Genomic DNA, 12095 nt, shown 5'->3' with positions numbered 1-12095 from the left:
TCAGTCAAATCACTCCTTAGAAGGTATTCTCTCTAGATGGGGAAGAAAGAAACTGAAACTGATTTGACTTCTTGTGGACCATAACTCTAGGTTTAATTTCTATATATATATATATATATATATATATATATATATATATATATATATATATATATATATATATATATATATATTGTTCCATTAGGCACCCATTATACCTAGTTGGGCCAATATTAGGTATCCACTCATCAAGCTCATACCGAATTAAGAATTTGATTGGTATCCTTTATATTGATCACTTAATTTTCCTAATAATTAAATAGCATGATATAATTGATATTTAAATGTGTAGCCCATAATTATATTAGGAAATAAAATTTCCTAACAATCTCCCAGTTAGGGTACATATGATCCTGAAACAATTATATCCTAAATTCCTTAAGCGCGCAACTATCTACTATTTACCTTTAGATTCCAAACTTGATCTAGATTATTTTGACTTTTAGAAATTAGTAATTGTGACATTTCAAATTGATACATTGAAATAGTTGTTTGCTTGCTTAAGAAGTCTATTGGTCTTGTTCTTAATTGAAACTTGACATCACATGACTAGGTTATTGTAAGTGACTTGACTATTAGTCCTGTTTTTTGAAACTAGTGAATAGTTATTCTCTTACAAATAAATTTAAGTTAATGGCTCTTTGCAAAAAAAATTATTTAGGCCTTGTTCATAATATATGAATCTGGCTTGATGCTTATGAATATGATATTATGATGTATTATGACATTAATATATATTCTTCTTCTTTTCTTGATGTTATAATGTTAAGTTCTTTAAGTAGAACTAGACATTGTTGGTAGATTATCCAACTGAATGAATTCAGATAATATGAAATTAATATTTGATATTCAAAATGGATGACAAAGATTGAGGAAAGCTTAATGAGAGGGATCTTGACCAAGATCACCTCCTTGATTAATGAATATATCATTTAGAGTGTATGGGGACTTAAAACTTCACCCGCTATGACCATTTTGATGGAGTCCATTTATTTGATACTTATATTTTACTATCTTTATTTTATTAATATTATTTTATTATGGACTGATTTTGAGACTTATTTTGGATATTGGCATTTGGATGAGTTTAGATTAAATCTAAAAATCTAAATATTTATCTTGGTATATCGATTTCAAAATAGATTCATGATAATGACGATTTATTTATTTAAATTGCAAATGATGATTGGGTTTAATATCTTACTATTAACACTCTTTGATGATCCAAGTTAATTGTGCGAATGATTCATTTTGTGTTTGAATATTTGAATATTACACTGATTACTTTATTGGATTGTGTTATATGGTGAACATAGGAAAAAATTGTTGGATATATAACTAATATAGTCCAATTATATGTTCATATATAAACCCAATAAGTGAGAGCATGATTATTTGAGTCCATATGGGTTGGAATCCAATAGCTTCTAAGCAGGTAACACGATTGAACATTTCAAATTCTGATACCTCTTGTTATAATATTTCAAGCACCAACCCATCTCTTTCTCAAATTTATTCTTTAACTGGGAAACTATTAAGGTCCGGAAAAATGTCGTCTTACAACTCTGTGTGCTTATTTTCCTTATCCTTTTCTTCTTGTATTTTCACTTTTAGCATTTTTCTTCTTGACATCAACCATTGCAGCATATCACTTTATAAAAAAATCATTGCAAAAATAAAAAATCATTATTAAATTAATTCTGTCAATTTTATAAATTGGATAATGCCCTTTTGCAGTTCCTTGTGCTGTTGTTCTAATTACAAAAAAAAATCATGGTTATTACTACGGGAATGTTGAAAATTCAAGACAAGTTAACCAAAAGATGATAAAAGTAATCAGTAGGCCATTGTTTGGTTAAATACCAAATAGATTGTCTTACATGTCATCTTCTAAATACCAAGTTAATCATTTTTTTTTTTTTGGAAGGGATGCGTAAAAGCATGAGGGAAACGGGTAGAAAGTGGGAAATATTTAATATGGTCCAGGATCACCGAATCTTTTGGTGCTTCCTCTCACATCATTACTTTTTTCTTTTCCTTTTTACCCCTATTATTTTCTCTTTTTTCTAATTTTACCCTCCTATTTACGCTAAGGGACCACCTAAAAAATGGTGATCCCGGTTCACTATAAATAATCTCTAGAAAGTGTTGATGAAACGATCATGTCAACCCCTTTGACTTATCCCATTCCAGCCGGTAAAAAGTTAATTGATTTGGTAAATCAACAACTGGAAGACATATATAGGCTTTGACTTAATGATTAAATAGTACAGCATCCAATTTTCTTTATGTTAAAAAAAAAAGATTTTTAGCTTTTTTTTTGTGGCTTCTGTGTTTTTTAAAAGCAGATATCCAAACAGATTTTATAGTAAAAGTGTTTTTTTTTTATAAAAAAGAAAATAGCTTTTGACTAAAAAAATACTCATCCGAACAGACCCATAATCAAATATGTGAAATTTTCTATGCGTGTTTCCTGCCTTATATTGTAAGCTCTTTTAGTGTGTCCATGGAGTCAACTTCATGTTGTCTATTTCAATGGTGCCATCTAGAATACTTGTTTCCGGCCTTCTTTAGGTGTCATAATGGCAGAAACACATTAGACACTCGCCTATTATCTGATCCTCTTTCATTTGGTTAAATGTTTAAACTATGCCTTTTGACAAATTTTGATGGCTAAGTAAGATGGTTTTGATCTTCTTACCACCAAATTACATTTTGCCCAATAGGCAGGGGCGGATTTAGAGGGTTAGGGTGGGCCACCGCCCCCCCTAAATATAAAAAACCTGTTTTTTAAATATATATATAAAATAAAATTGTAATAATATTATTATATTATTTGTTTTAAAATTTGTATATCATAAAATTACTCTCCATGGCACCATCAGATATCACACTACACTCAATCTTTTTTTATTCCTATTGCTATTACACTATGGAAACATGTGGAAAACCCCTCTCTCTCTCTCTTAACAAACCTTGATGGCCCTCGTGGAAAAAAATCCCCTGTCAATTTTAATAAATCTTCTCAGCTCACGTCTCTCACTATCTTTTATTTTATTTTATGAAATTAACAATGTTGCTATTATTCGATTGTTTTGTTTCGAAACCATTAATATCATCCCATGTTTTGAATGTTTTGTTTCGACTCATTATCTTCTATTGATTAACATTTTTTTATACTAACGTTCGGTGCGTTAATGTTTTTTAATGCTTTAATGTTTCATTGAGGATTACTTTCAAACTGAAAGAATAAATTGTGTTGGACAAATAAATTAAAAAAAAAAGTCAAAACTCAAGGTGAAATACAAAAGAGCATAACAACATATTTATTGGGGACTTGTAATATTTCTAATTTTCAAATGCTTTATTTACTGATCTGTTAGTTAATTTTTTTTAGTCTGTATTTTCTTATTTTTTGGACTCTGAAATCTTAAAGTGTTTACTTTTCAATGTTGGTTAGCTTGCTGGAGTGTTGTTCTACAATATATCTTGATGTATATTTGAATAATTTTATTGGATTTAACAGCTTTTCCAAGCATCATTTAGGTACGATGCATTTCCACATACATTTTTTTAATTAATTTATTTATCTATAATTTATTTAAACATTTTCTGGATCTGTTTTTATTGTAGATGAGTTTAACAATATGAAAACACGTAGAGTAAGAGTCAAGTGAACTGATCTTAATTTCTGTAATAGATTTCTTTCGATTTTTTGCATATTAGATCTGTATTGTATTTGAAGTACTTTTATTTATGAAGATGTATTTTTATTTTTTGCCCCCTCTTAATAAAATTCCTGCGTCCGCCACTGCCAATAGGTGCAGTTTTCGGTTTTGCTTCGGCTTTATGCCTTGTGTAATTAAATATTGGTTAATATATGAATTACGCCTTGAAATATGAAAAAAAAACCTCCATAATTTGAAATCTGACAATGAACTATATAGATGGATATTTGAAACAACGAGAGAAATTTAGCATATGCTGAAAGTCATAGAGTATAAATGGTAAAAGTGAAAACTGTAGGGCTACAAAATCAGGTTAATTTTCAAAACTGAAAGAGATCCACATGAGAGTATTTTCCAAATGGTTATTCGGTCAAAACAAAATTTGGGACTTTCTTCCTTGAGTTGCTGCCATTACAAATATTAAGGCTTATGTAAGGTCACATTGTAATATTAGATGTTTAAATATTACGATAGCAAGAGGGTACATCCGCTATCTATCCGTGACCTTCAATCTGTCCAAGGGCAAGAACTTATAAAAGCAGTAAATGAATTCAGTAACAACTCTTACAACAATCATACAATTTAAGTGCAGGGGTAAAAAAGTGGAACTATTTGACAGTGTAGCCATCAAATTCCAATCTCAACCTACCTATGTGTTATTTGTTGCCTTTTCCTTTAATTGAAGAGGTTTCAACCACAGGGTTCTCATATCATCATCATTTTAGATTCTCTATCCGTAAAACATACGGATGAACTAACAAAAAAAAAATTGAATTGTGGAGAAGTACATTGGAGTCTAAAGAATTCATGTTAAGCCAAAGCAAGACTAAATATATGAAGTGTGAGTTTTATCTGGTAATAGATATAGACCAAGATATATAGACCAAGATCACGTGCATCTACTTGGTCAAGAGATACCCAAAAAAGATGCTTTTAGATACTTGGGATCCATTCTGCAAAAAGGTGGAGAGATTGATGAGGATGTAAATCATAGAATCAGACCAAAGTGGATGAAATAACGCAGTGCTTCTAGGTTTTTGTATGACCGCAAAATTTCCCTTAAGCTAAAAGGAAAATTTTATAAAATAACAATAAGGCCTGCAATGTTATAGTAAGGCCTGCAATATTTTATGGAGCTGAATGTTGGCTAGCACATAGGCAACATGCACATAAAATGGGAGTAGCAGAGATGATGATGTTAAAGTGGATGTGTGGTCATACGAGAATGGATAAGATAAGAAATGAAAATATTCATCATAAGTTAGGAGTACTACCGATAGCTGAAAGATGAGAGAACATAGATTGAGGTGATTTTGGCACGTAATAAGAAGGCCACTGGATGCTCCTGTAAGAATAAAAGTTTGTTTTCAGGAGCTCGACACAAAGAAAGATAAAGATAGACCGAAACTTACTTGGGGAAAGGTAGTAAAACAAGACTTAATGGAGTGAGATATAGATTGGCGGATGGGGTGCCTTAGGACAGAATGGAGAAAAATTATTTGCATGGTGGAGGGTTAGACCCGTTGTTATTCCTATATTTCATATGGTCACTTTTTAGTCCTTTTCCTCTTCATCTCCCCCCTCTTCTTCTTTTCCCCTTCTTTTCATTTATCTCTTTTCCCCTTCCCAATCTTCTTCTTCTTCTTTTTTTATTTTATTTATTTATTTTTATTTTATTTTTACACCCATTCCATTTTTACTTTTATATATATATATATATATATATATATATATATATATATATATTTATTTAATTTTTAATTTTATTTTTATCCCTTCGTACTTTTCATTTGGGTTCTTTTACACGATCCTAATTAATTTGAGACAAAGATGTTGTTAATGTTTTGTTGATCCATAAAACATACACATACTATTAGCCTTCTCTTCTTCAAAGCATTGTGTCCTCATGCTTTAACCTGATTCTTCTTGTTACTCGATCTGAAATTGCAGTTTCACTGTAACAGATCAGCCTCTGAATTAGGAATCAGGTTTGTTAGGGAAATATAATATCACTTAATGATTATATTAATGATTTTAATAGAATTAAGATGATGAGGATGAAACTTGTAAAGTTCTTATAATATGTAAAGAATCATTTAAAAAAAAAAAAGTTAAGCTGTTAGTTGAAATTCGTATTATATTTCTCTATGATTGTTTGGTATTGCTCAATTAAAATATAATTAAAGAATCAATAGCAAAAGAACTTAACAAAAGATTGACCTTTGGAATATCCTAGCTGCTTTTGCAAGTTGCTTAAGATTGGACTGTGAAATAACAAAAAGAAAGAATGAATATGGACAGTGCCGGAGCCGGGCTTCAATTTGAGATCGGGCCAAAAAATTAAGTGCATTTTTTTTTAATTTTAGTTAGTTCATATCATAATATATTTAAGGGAAAAATATTTGTCTTTTTAAGAGATCTAACTTTACGTCATTTTATATCCTAACCGTTGATTTCCGTCAATCAACGGTTAGGATTTATTGGGTTTTATTGTGAATTACTAATTAATTAATAAATTTGACCCAATAATTCCTAACCGTTGATTGACGGAAATTAATTGTTAGGATCTAAAATGATAAAAATTATATTCTTTAAAAGGACAAACATTTGTTCCTATATTTAAATTATATAAATACAGAGCACTTGAGCAGGCAATACTAAAAAGAGTTATGATTTTATTAAATATTTTTTAATTTTACTAAAAATATATATTTTTTTATACAAGTGAAAATTGAACACATAATTTAATACAACTTACCCAAATCTTTCACCAAAAATATTTTAAGTTTTAGATATGCCAAATTACAAATTGTAGCTTGGGCCAAATTACAATTTTAATTCGGACCAAATTATAATTAATTATATAATTATATATAATAAATAAAAATTTGTTAAAATTTAACTCGAGGCCGAGGCTACACCCACGCTATACGTGGCATATGGAGCATGTTACTAAAAAACTATATCTAGTGATGAGGAAGCGATTATTGCTAGCGGAATTGGGACTAGCCATACATCAGCGAAGAACAACGTAGATTTTCTCTTTTCTACCAATAACAAAAAGAAAATTAATTTTAGGATTTTATTTTATTTTATTTGAGTTAAATTTCTTTTTGTACCAGATCAATTTCTGTTTGAATATAACTTACATTTCTGTTCACAGCTAGCACTTTTGGTTTTGTATTTGTGCTAAGATTCAACATCTTTCACTTCCGTAAATATCTTATTCGTATAGTTGGATCATCACGCTTAGTTGTTTTATATGTATGCTCCATTAAGTTACATGATAAATAAGTTATTACTCGAAAGAAAATGGTATTTGAAATATTATTGAATTGTGTTAATAATTTGTACAAAGGGGTATCTATTTATAGAGAATAAAAACCCTAATATTTGACCTAATGGGCTTGGCCCAATACAACAAATAATAATAATAAAATAACTAATATTTACAACACTTCCCCTCAAGCTGAGGAATAGATATTTATCATTCCCAGCTTGCTAGTAAGTTCTTGAAATCTGTCTGGAGGAAGTCCCTTTGTTAATAGATCAGCCAATTGACGCCCAGTGAGAATGTATGGAGTGGTAATCAACCCGCTATCAAGTTTCTCTTTGATGAAATGGCGGTCGACCTCAATATGTTTAGTCCGATCATGTTGAACCGGATTATGAGCTATACAAATAGCGGACTTATTGTCACATAGCAGCTTCATAGGTCCCTCACATTTTATTTTGAGATCATCAAGTACAATTTTCAGCCACAGTAACTCACAAATGCCTTGAGCCATAGCTCGAAATTCAGCTTCTACACTTGATCTGGCAACCACATCTTGTTTCTTACTTCTCCATGTCACTAAGTTACCACAGAGAAACATGCAATAACCAGTGGTAGACCGACGGTCAGTCACAGATCCAGCATAATCAGCATCAGTGTAGACTTCTAAAGAGAGATTGCCATCACGTCGGAATAATAATCCTTTACCAGGAGTAGCTTTAAGATACTGAAGAATTCTCTCTACTACCTGCATGTGTTTCTCCTTTGGATCGTGCATAAACTGACTGACAACACTAACAACATAAGCTAGGTCTGGTCTAGTATGTGCCAGATATATCAATTTCCCAACTAGCCATTGATATTGTCCTTTATCAACTGGAGGACTTTCTTCTTCATAGCCTATCTTGTGATTCTGCTCAATAGGAGTATTAGAGGGTTTACACCTGAGCTTTCCTGCTTCTTTGAGAAGATCAAGAACATATTTCCTCTGGCTGATAAAAATTCCTTTGCTCGAATGAGCTACTTCTATCCCTAGGAAATATCTCAGTTTCCCAAGGTCTTTGACTTCAAACTCAGAGGCAAGCCGTGTTTGCAGAATCTGTCTCTCCACAAAATCATCACCTGTGATAATAATATCATCAACATATACAAGGAGCACAGTAAGCTTCCCATTTTGGGAGTGCTTAAAAAAAAGAGTATGATCTCCTTGACTCTATCTGTATCCTAAGGTCATCATAACCTTAGTAAACTTTCCAAACCAGACACGAGGTGACTGCTTCAATCCATACAAGGCCTTTTTTAATCTACAAACTTTATTTTCTCCCTTCACAGAATCAAAACCAGGCGGGATTTCCATGTAAACTTCTTCTTGTAACTCACCATTGAGGAAAGCATTCTACACGTCAAATTGATTTATATCCCAATTGTGAGGGGCAGCAAGGGATAACAAGACTCTCACCGTATTCATCTTTGCAACTGGAGCAAATGTTTCTTCATAATCAATGCCATATGTTTGAGAGTAACCTTTGGCAACTAATCGAGCCTTGTATCTCTCAAGAGTTCCATCAGAATTATATTTCAGGGCATAAACCCATCTGCACCCTACTGTTTTCTTTCCATTAGGTCTATCAATAACCTCCCATGTTTTATTTTTCTCTAATGCATTCATCTTCTCTTGCATGGCTTGAGCCCAATTCCCATCTTTCAAGGCTTCATGTACTGATTTTGGGATTGCAATAGAGTCTAGTGCTGAAACAAAGCTTTTGTGCTGCACAGAAAGATTAGCAGAGGAAACAAAATGGGAGATAGGGTACTGAGTACAAGAGGAACAAGATTTCTTGGGACAAGATCTTTTTCCTTTTCTAAGAGCAATGGGTAAATCATCAGAATCAGTAGTAATGGGTAAGTCATCAGAAGTATTAACACCATGATCAGAAATATGAGATTCAGGACTTACCAGTGGTTCAGACGATTGAGGTTGCTGCTGAGGCAATGTGGGTTGTTTCCTTCTTTGATATACCAACTCAGGTGTCATAATCTTCCGTATCTCTGGTGTACTTGATGTATCAGTCACAGGAGGATCACTCACAGGAGGATCACTCACAGGAGGATTAGACACAGGAGGAACAGAAACAAGAGGAGGATACACTGACACAGGTAAAAGAGTAGACACTGAAGACTCAAACAAGGGAGGTGAAGGATTCTCCCCCTGAAGATGAGGACCTTGGAAAAAGGACTCAGATTCCTGAAATGTAACATCCATAGAAACAAAAAATTTCCTACTACCAGGGTGATAGCACTTGTAGCCTTTCTTATCAGGAACATAACCAAGAAAAACACATTTAATAGCCCTAGGGTCCAACTTACTGCGATGATGTTTATGAACATGAACAAAAGTAACACACCCAAACACTCGTGGAGGAAGACTCATAGTTGGAATAGAAGGGAAAAAAGAAGTTATAGAGTGAATAGGACTTACATGGTCAAGGACCCGAGTGGGTAAACGGTTGATCAAGAATGCTGCAGTACGAATAGCATCTCCCCAATAGTATTTGGGTACATGTGTCTGAAACATTAATGCACGAGCCACTTCAAGAAGGTGACGATTTTTTCTTTCAGCAACTCCATTCTGTTGAGGGGTGTCAACACAAGTAAGTTCATGAATCATACCGTTATTTTGTATAAATTGGGAAAAACTGTGATTAACATATTCAGTACCATTATCTGTGCTTAGTCTCTTGATTTTTTTACCAAATTGGATCTCAACCATTTTATAAAATTGAAAGAACAGTTGTGGTACCTCAGACTTTTCACGCATTAAGTAAACCCAAGTTACACGAGTGCAATCATCAATAAAAGACACAAACCATCTATTTCCAGAAGCATGAGGGACTTTAGAAGGACCCCAAACATCAGAATGAATAAGATCAAAAGGTTCAACACTCTTAGTACTACTAAAAGGAAAAGACACACAATGATGCTTAGTAAACTCACAAACATCACAATGAAAAGACTCAACAGGCTTAGACAAAAATAATGACGGAAATAAAGACTTGAGTAAACCAAATGGAGGATGTCCCAAGTGCTTATGATGAAGCCAAATCAAAGAATCAGCAGTTGATTGACCATGAGATATCAAGATGTGATCTGTTACTTTATTTGCGGGAGATTGTGACACCAGATAGTACAACCCACCTTGCTCTTTAGCACTACCAATCGTCTTCCCCGTGATGAGATCCTGAAAAACACAATGGGTAGGGAAGAAGGTTACAGTAGAATTCAAATATTTTTGTAATTTTATGAATAGAAAGAAGATTCGTGGAGAGTTTAGGAACATGAAGAGCATCTTTAAGATGTAAGGACTGCTGTAAGTTTATGTCACCAGAACCCGCAACTGATGTATGTGAGCCATCAGCTATGGCTATTGTATGAGTTCCAATGGTAGGATGATAAGAAGTAAAGGAGTCAGCACAACAAGCCATATGATCAGTAGCACCAGAATCAACAACCCAAGAATGTTTAAAATCAGTACATGAAGAAAGGAAAGAATGAGTTTTGGATCTCATACCAGTCATAGCCAAAGAACTAGTATCAGATGGCTTACTCAGATAATCAAGGATGGTTCAGAGCCGTTCCAACTCATCTGGACGAAATGCAGGTTGGGTCTCATTAGGTGCAGGGGTTATTTCAGAGGAAGTAAAATGCGCTTGACCACGCATCCTTGCCATCTTTTCTAAGACAGTTTGCTTTCCATGGAGGCGAAAGCATAAATCTTTGATATGACCTGTTCTTTTACAATAAGAACACCATCGATAATCTCTCTTAGGTCTACAAAATGCATCACCATAAAACTTTGTAAAGGAAATCCTTTGAGAAGAGGCCATACTGCACAAAAAACAGTCAACGAAAAAGCTCCAAGAAGCCAAAAAATTCGGAAAAAATACCAAACGATGTCTGATCTGAGAGGAGAGCACAGATCCAGGAAGAGGGTGAAAGGACGATCAAAATGGCGGTGGTCCGATCGGAAAATATGGTCTCACGCGCCGCCACGCGCCGGTGAGACTGGCTGCGCGTGGGCTTCACTCTCCGATGAAGGGGAGGCGCGTGTGGGCGCGTGCGGTGGTCTTATGGGCTGAGATTTTTGGGGCGATGTCGTCCGGCGAGCACGGTTCTATCTGGGGCTGCACGGAGTTGAAAAACCGTCGGGAAGAGGTGCAAACGCGATGAAACAGATTCTGTTTTGTTGGAAAAAAAAATGCGATGAACAGTAACACGGTCTGGTTTTTTCGTGTCTGAAGGTGTTTGGGGAAGACGATCCGTGACTGAAGGTGTTTGATAAGAAAAAAATAAAGGTCTTCTCGGTCCAAGAGGTCCCCGGAAATTTTTTTCCGATGGCAGCGAGAGACGAAAAGAATAGAAGGTTTTGTTTTAAAGACAATAGAGGTTTTGTTCTAAAGACAATAGGTGCGGAAGCAGAGCCCTCAGGATCGAGAGCTCTGATACCAACTTGAAAGAAAAGGGTATTTGAAATATTATTGAATTGTGTTAATAATCTGTACAAAAGGATCTCTATTTATAGAGAATGAAAACCCTAATATTTGACCTAATGGGCTTGGCCCAATACAACAAATAATAATAATAAAATAACCCATATTTACAACATTATTAGATTTCATCCAAACAGAGGATAATTTAATTTTCTTTCCTTTCACTTTCCATGTGGTGGTAAGGTGTACAATATGCTTTCAGCCCACGTAATGACACAAATGACTTCATATTTTAGCAATATCAGCTGGTCCACATAGCATTAGAAAAAAACCTCATCTTCGGTTCTTCCACCCCCAAAAGAAACGATTGCCAAGGTAAAATACAAAAAAAAAAAACTAGTCATGGATGGTGAAGCAGACAAGCGTTGACTTCACTTGGTAGACAACGTATAAACCAGGGCATCACTACAGTCTAATAAGCAAAGCTAGGGACAAAGACAGAAGAGGGAGAAAAGACCAAGTTTTATTCATTAGTCACAAAGAAATTCTTATGTATTTTCAGATTAA

This window comes from Gastrolobium bilobum, unplaced genomic scaffold, assembly GCF_033153095.1.
Source record: "Gastrolobium bilobum isolate Gb01-03AN ecotype WA unplaced genomic scaffold, APGP_CSIRO_Gbil_v1 utg3205, whole genome shotgun sequence".
NCBI classification, from domain to species: Eukaryota; Viridiplantae; Streptophyta; class Magnoliopsida; order Fabales; family Fabaceae; genus Gastrolobium; species Gastrolobium bilobum.
This window is presented reverse-complemented; position numbering follows the sequence as displayed.